Here is a 7858-nt window from a genome sequence, read left to right on the forward strand (position 1 = left end):
GATGCCATAATGACATATCAGTGCATAAAAGTAGGCATAGGTCTCATATTACAACATCATGGTCTACCACACATTAGTTCACAATCAGATGCAGGTCCAGCACACATTTAGGCTAACAGTCTCGCCATGCAAATTCATTAGATAATTAAACATATAGGGGTGCTACACGCAGCGGTGACCCTCACCGACACCTTCATGGCTTCAATAACCAGAAAAGATACCCCCTGACGACTTGAGCGACTCATGCACTCCTTCCACTAGCTGATTGGTGCTTTTTTTATTCATTGCAAACTGAAATCAACTTCAGGATGCCACCATACATGTAGTTTGGGAAGTCTCCCTCGTTTCCTTTTAAGGTGAGAATTTCGTATGCCATCTGCATCCTTATGTATGCAATCAAACCCTGAAGGCAGCAAGTCTATTACTAATTATATGCTTGTATACCAACTCCATCCTAATGGAAAGGTTTGCCAAGTTGGGATTTTCCTCAGCATCACACCATCAAATTCTTTGATGTAGTGGAGTACATCGAAATCGCTGTCAGAACTGCATTTTTTAGGTAGCAAATCATCAGTTTTTGTACAACAATCAATGGATCATAATTTGAAGTTGAAAATGTTTGTTGGCCAAACTTACATGCTGCAGTTCTGATGCATGCCAGTGTTTTCCAGGGATAAGTGGCAAAATGCCATTCTGGATACCATTCACGAAGACACTGACACAGGCAGTGCAGAATACGGCAGTTGGTTTCGCCGAGCTTCCGCTCGATCGAGTACGCCAACATAGGGTCCATCATTCATAGTGTTTTTGCATTGTTGTTAATCTCATGTACGCACCACCCTTAGTCGACAATTAGTAGAACCATGAACTGATGACTCAAAAAAATTGGCAAGAAATTTTGAGAGAATTAATACCCATTTTATTGAGTTGCAAAATGCATGGTAGAAATAAGGAGTCACTGTCATTTGCACTTGTTGACCTACATTCTTGCATTCTTCCAGGTTGAATTTCAGATTCTTCTTACTGAACATCCAGCTGATCCTGTGCCATTGAGGGCTCCTGCTGTCATACAAGACCTCATCCTGCAGAAATCGCCAGCAGATGGGGAAAAACACGGTCTCAGAGATGAACATAATTCATGTATGCAATCAGGAGATGAAGAAGGTCATCCAATGCTTGTACCACAAAACTTGGGTCCAAGATTCTCCTCCAGCGTGCAGCTCCACCTGGGTACAGCTTGTCGTCCTTCATGTCAAGAAGTCGGACTAGTGCTACCATGCCATTGCACCTAGGGCCTTGTCCTGGACCAAAGTTCTTCTAGACGGCTTGCCCGTTGGTCTCCAGCTTGTAGGGACGAGGATATGAAAACCATTTCCTGCAACAATCATGGATTATGTTTAACCACCAAGTTATGTTATGTTGGTTGTAGGAAAGAATGGACTTGCTAAGTGAGGTGTGCCTGCGAAGCTCATATAGTTCACTTTTTGCTAGCTTACCGTAGAAGGTGTATACATCAGATGGAGCAGGCTCATTTATCAGTATCCTTGCAAACCTTACGGTCACAGCCTCTGGTTCTACTTTGGATGATGAACCATCTACTGCAGCACCCATCATTTGCCAGTTGCTAGGTCCAGTTGGAATACAAGGAAATGTGTTTCTATGTTAGCAAGTTGTCTTGTTTGCAGTGGCAGACATGCAAATGATCTCAAGATGAACACTGCTTTGAGTTGGAGGAGGCGCATGGCTGGTACCTCATGCAAGCATGTCTGCACCGCCAGTCGCTGCACATGTTCCTCTCCGCGGAACACTGGTGCCTGTTGCAACTGCACATTCATCCAAATTTTCCAGAGATGCGGAAGTTAATTTGAGCTCAAGCTTTACAACTTCAGTTTGTTGTCTCACTCGGCAGGGTACTATCTCCAAAGTCAAGCGGTGTTACCAGCTGCCAACAAGTCGATTCGAGACGCGCCACCAGCTTGACCCGATGCTGGACTTAAATCCCATATTGGGTCTGTGTGTGCCATACTTGGAGCTCCATCTGTGAAAACAATTACACAAGCGTGGATCACAGTTAGTACACGACGTCAAGCTTACACAGCTGAATAAAACTGCATTTTTCATATGATGGACCTGAACGTTTGCTTGACATTCCCAAACCCAGAGGACATGCAGTGGTTTCAGTAGCTCAATTGTCTTCAAACCCAATTCTGCAAAAAAAAACATTGTCTGTGTGAATAAAAGATGGGACATCAGTACGCAAATAAATAAAAAATCAAGTAATAAGTCACGGCACACGAACTTTTGCAACAACTAGTAGTAAGAGCAATGCATTTTTGCGTTCGGATCCATGAGATTTGTGCAGTTCTTTTGGAAATGAAGAGTATTAATAAATCAGACGATACCTCTTTGTCCAGCCAAGGGATTGGGGGTCGTTTTTGCTGCCTGACTGCTCTGAGGTTGGCGCCGACAAGCTGAGGCCTTCGCAGCTGTTATTCAAATCTAGCTGTAACTTCATCGTCGCGTCGCCTATATCAGCAACGTTCGACTGGGCGGCTGTGCAGACGAGCGTTTGGGTGGTTGCAGCGTCAAGTACAGCCTCGCTGCCGCCAAGATCCAGCAAGGGAAACCTTGAAGAGGAGCGGCGACAGCATGAATCTATCCGCCAGAACGAAAGCGGACAGTAATAGGAGGCGCAAATCGTTAAATAATTAAGGTACCTGTCAACGGGATCTGACGAAAACTCGAAGCCGCCGCCTCCGGCATCCACCGTCGCCATTGCTGTCCGGCGGAGGGGAGAGGGGCGGGGGGGGGGGGGGGGGGGCGATCCAAGCGATAAGTGTTTTCTTTTCAGCGATTCCAAGCGATAAGTGTTTCTTTTTTTTTCAGCGATCCAAGCGATAAGGATCCGACGTGCCGTGACAGACACCGGGGAAACGGTGTGTACCGTTATGCGCGTTATGTTCCAACGGGACAGGTAGCGTCATGCCGTGACAGAATCGCTATATCTAGCGGCGAGTTCACCCAATACGCTGTTCCATTGTACGTACGTATGTCTTGGCCCACCGCTGGCATTGAATGCCTGCTTCCACTTGCCCGTGTTGGATTGGAACACATACCGGGAGCAGGCGAGCCCGTGAGCGCCATCGCCGCTCTCACATTAGGCACCTGTAAGTGAGTCCATGACTTTTCTCCTTGTGCCTTTCATCTAACACACATAAGAAAATTGAGTGCTATTTGACATCGTATGGCCATATCTTATTGAAAAACACTGGAGACGCTAAGCTATAAACTTTTTCATATCCAAATAGCATTTCCAATATTCTTTGCTCTAAGCTATTGAAGGTGGAATTAGTATCATCTAACCCTGGAGGTGGAATTTGTATCATCTAAGCTATAAAGTTTTTCCTTAGTATCATCTATTCAAAATAGGAGCATCATAACTGGCGACCGGTATGATTTTAAGCATAAAATCCGAACGGACCGAACATGCATGTTGCGTCAGTGTGCAGCAGCGTGCATGCTTTGTGTGCATGTGCAAACATGCATGGTGGTGTGCAGCTGCATGCCTGCATGCATGCTTTGCGTGAGTGTGTCTCTTTATCTTTACTCGTCATCAATCCGTGCAACCGCACAGGCTAGTTATTTTGACAACGACTTAGAGCAATAAATTTTTAAATATTGGTTATTTGTAAGAACACACGTTGTGTCACACCCCTATCTCTTGGTAATGTCCTAGGCTAGATATTTCTTGCTTGCATCATGTTTCCTTTCACTTGAATTTGAATTGGGGAATTGATCAAACCCTAGCACCTCATTAACGTGCGTGGCCTAGCAATGTGCGGCCCATCTGGCCCAAGTGCCAGTCGTCCCTTTCCTCTTGCCAGGAGGATAGCACATGCATGGCGGACGCGCGCGTGCACGCGCCCAGCCCACCTCCTGCTCGCCTGCCTGCCTAGATGGGTGCATAGCCTCCCCAGAGGCGTCTGGATCGAACCCTCCTCTCCAGTCACCCCCTTGCCCTCTCCCTCGCTCTCCTCCGCCATGGCCGAGACGCCGCGAGCTCGCCGCCGTGAACCCCGCGACCACCGTGCTCCCCTTGCCGCCCCGTGCTGTCCACAAGCTCCGCCACATCTCCTGTTGTGTCCCTGTCGAGCCACACATCACTGGAAGGACTGCATCACCAGCACCATCAATGTTTTCCTCCTTAGGAACCTGAGATCCGCCGCCGTGATTCCGTCGTCTTCGTGCAATCCCCGAGCCCGCTGAGCCGCCTATCCGACTCGCCGTGAGCCTCTGTGCCAATGCCCCTCTTTCCTTGCTCGTTTTCCTCCTCTAGCAGCCGTTGCCATCATAGCCGAGAACTTGGCTCTGCCGGACATGTTGCAGCCGTGGCCACACCATCGCAAGCTTGCATCCAAGCACACCAACGTGCTCAGCGCGACCCCGGGAGCCCGAAACGACCAACCGTTGCTCCTGTCATGCACCGCGGAGCCGAAACCACCGAGTTCCAAACTCCGGTCGCCGCACCAGAGGTCACCACCTCCGTTTTGCACCATCTACCCGTAGGTGGTCTCTACCGCCCTTTTGGTCACCGGAGCACGAAACCCATGCCTCTCTGACGCGTCTGGCCTCTCCGGCGTGAACCACCGGCAGGTTTGACCTGGTTTGACCAATTTTTACTCCCCTGAGTCAATGACATGTGGGCCCTGCCCCCGGCTAAATTTAGAGTAGGGTTTAAATTAACACTAATTACCTCAGTTAACTATTGGGTCACTAACCTATGGACCCCCCTAGTCAGGTTTGTCCTGGAGCGGCTGAGTGACCTGCTGATGCTAGGCTAATGTCACGCTGATGTCATAATCATTTTCTAACGTTTTTATATTTCAGATATGATTTATTGAATTCAGAAAATTGGTTAAATTTCAAAAATTCATAGAAAATTAACCGTAGCTCAGAATGAAATAATTTATAAATGAAAAATTATCAGAAAATAGAAGGAATCCATTTATGGCATTTTAATGTATGAAAATCTAACTTATACCTACTGTATAAGTGAAAACACTAATTGGCAATTAAAGTTCTTAATAATTTGAGCTAGTTTAGATATTTTAGGAATTTTAGATACTTTAGAAATTTTGCATACTTTAGAAATTTATATATTTAGGTACTTTAGAAATTCTATATGGTTTAGGTACTTTAGCACTTTAGATATTTTCTATGGTGTGTTTCGATATTCTGGTCAAATTTTGCAAGCATTCAAAATGAGTGTGAGAGTCTGGCTTAATAGGAATGATAGACTACTCATATCAGCAAGGGATTCCTTCTATTTTAGGGAGCCCATTCAAAAAAACACAAAAGTTAAGCGTGTTTGACTTGGAGCAATTTTAGGATGGGTGACCGACCGAGAAGTTGGTCCCGTGTGCGAACGGCTGAAGAAAAAGTGCACATGAAAGACTAGTGTTAGTCTGTGGGGACAGTCTTGATCCCGCTAGGCTAACGCCTAGGAAACGATGGTTGTGGCTGGGGCATTACGATTGGTACCAGAGCCGGCCCTCGCGGTTACACGGGCATGTGCTAGTCAGGTGCGCGGGCTTGTGGTGCATGGCGTGTTTGGCCCATTGTGGCACAAGACATGGCACATGTGCCGGACTGGACACACATACGTATGCCAAGAGGTAACGTTCCTGATGGGCCGACGAGGACATCGGTTCCTTTGAGTGCGGGTGTATGTGAGAGCCTGGCTTAATAGGAATGATAAACTACCCATATCAACAAGGAATTCCTTCTTTTCAGGTGTCCGTACCAAAACCGGCAGACCTCGGGCTAGGGGGTCCTGAGCTATGGATCTCGGATCTATGGGTAACAGGGGATGAAGGAGACAGTATTTACCCAGGTTCGGGCCCCCTCAAAGAGGTAATACCCTACGTCCTGCTTTGATTGTATTGATGATTGTGTATTGAGTACAAGTTGTTGTTTTGTTAATCCACTGCATCTACATGTCATTTGCATGATTTTTATCATTTAGTTAACTCACTATTTGAGCAGTTCAAAGTACGCATCATGCTGTTTATCTGTGTTTTACCCTGTTTCAGTAACACTTGGCATTTACCAACATTCATAACTAATAACCATGTGGCACATAAATATATGCCATATAGATGTGTTGCCCATTTTTATGTGTACTATCTGCCCAGGTCACTTTCTTTATCACTAAAACTCAACAGCACATTGTTTTCAGAGGTAAAAGGACCTGATATAATGATTATGCCATGTTGACACAGTCGTATGCACATTTTCAAATCAACATGTCATTTAACCTGTGCATTATATGAAGTTTGATCAAATGAACATGTCATTTGGCAATACAAATGGATAATGCCAGGAGAGTTGGATCAATCAAAGGATTATTATCAGAAAATCTTGAGGGTGGTGTCAATATGCTACAATATGCACATAACACCATTTTCCTCATTCAAGATGATTATGGGAGTGCACATAATTTGAAATATATACTATGACTTTTTAAGCAGATGTGTGGTCTGAAATTATATTTTCATAAAATTGAATTATTCTCATTTGGGGAGGCTGCAAAAAAGAAACAGGAATATTCTAAGATATTTACATGCCCCGTAGGTGATCTCCCTTTAAAATATTTAGTGCTTCCTATTGACAAAAAAATAATTAAAAATATGCATTGGAAACCTCCTAAAGAGAAAATGGAGAGAAATTGTGGTACTTGACAGGGTAGATTGTTGGCCAGTGCTAGCAGAATCACTTTGATTCAATCATCCCTAACTGGTATTCCCCATTATATGATGTCTTTTTATTGTTTGCATGTGGGGGTGAATAAGAGGATGGACTTTTTTCTGCAACTTTGTGAACATTTCAATTTTTCGACGATGAGGTGCCTTTCAAGCTAGGCGAGGAGGCTGGGGCCTTTGCTGGTGGTGGTGGTTTGGAGACGGCCTGCCCTCTCTTCGATGCCCAGCTCTTCCCCCTGCGACAACATTCTCCTCTTTCCTGGTGATGATCATTTCGTAGAAGAAGGCCTCAGCGTTGCTCTAGCTTTTCGGGTCTGATTTATCTTGTTAGCTTGTAATGTGAGTTTTTCATAGCTGCCTACCAGCGCCTCTGCATCTTGCTATGTTTTGTTTTCTTTGTTTGCGCGAGGTTTTAATACTGTGGCTATAGTCGTATAGTTGATGGCTTTGTAATTCAAAGTTGAGCCCTTCTTGCGTCTTCATTTTGAAAAACACTTAGTCAGCAATGATGCAAAGCAGGAATTCCTCACCAGAAATTCATCAAATGATTTTACGCGTAAAAATCATAGATATCTCTCGTGGCTTGTGGATTGGTGTTGTCATTCGGGGCAAAAACCACAATGGTGTGTACTTCGCTCCTATTGGCGCTCCATAGTGTTGTTTCCCTCGCTCGTCACAAAAGCTTGTTTTGGTGATGTTCATCTTCGGGTGTTTCTCCCTCATGCAGAGCCGGTGAACCTGTCGGGACATTTACATGATACGTTTTGAGGTGGGCTTTATCTAGCGACGAACTTCTCATCTACGAAATATTTACCATAATCGGTGGCCAACAAATGTTGTCGGACATACCATGTCATTAAAAAGAAGTTGGTCTAGCCTCCAGAAATTGAGACACTTGCCCGTTATTTGTTGTCCTAAAAAGAACATATACACTTGAGATGAAGTCAATCAGTGATGAACAAATTGCTCATTAGACATTAATTATTACTCTCTCCGTCTCATATTAATTGACGCTTAACGAATGTATCCAGCTATGGGACCGAGGGAGTACTATAATTTGTCGAGTAAACACTGAGTGGCTCCGTGGTCTTTACATA

At 45.0% G+C, this 7858-nt stretch overlaps 1 long non-coding RNA gene across 5 annotated transcripts; it reads right to left on the bottom strand.

Annotated features, from left to right (window-relative positions):
* Window positions 1-2812, bottom strand: LOC123163085 (uncharacterized). 5 transcript variants are annotated; one of them, XR_006481715.1, is made up of 9 exons: window positions 2718-2812; window positions 2403-2627; window positions 2131-2207; window positions 1940-2038; window positions 1752-1823; window positions 1497-1624; window positions 1183-1375; window positions 637-1082; window positions 1-546 (listed from the first exon to the last, which is right to left on the bottom strand). It is a non-coding gene; the product is annotated as an uncharacterized lncRNA (long non-coding RNA). The 5 variants fall into 5 exon arrangements; XR_006481712.1 differs by having other exon boundaries at window positions 1497-1823; XR_006481716.1 differs by having other exon boundaries at window positions 1752-2038.
* Between the last annotated feature and the right edge of the window lie 5046 nt (window positions 2813-7858).

Source organism: Triticum aestivum, chromosome 1D, assembly GCF_018294505.1.
Source record: "Triticum aestivum cultivar Chinese Spring chromosome 1D, IWGSC CS RefSeq v2.1, whole genome shotgun sequence".
NCBI lineage: Eukaryota > Viridiplantae > Streptophyta > Magnoliopsida > Poales > Poaceae > Triticum > Triticum aestivum.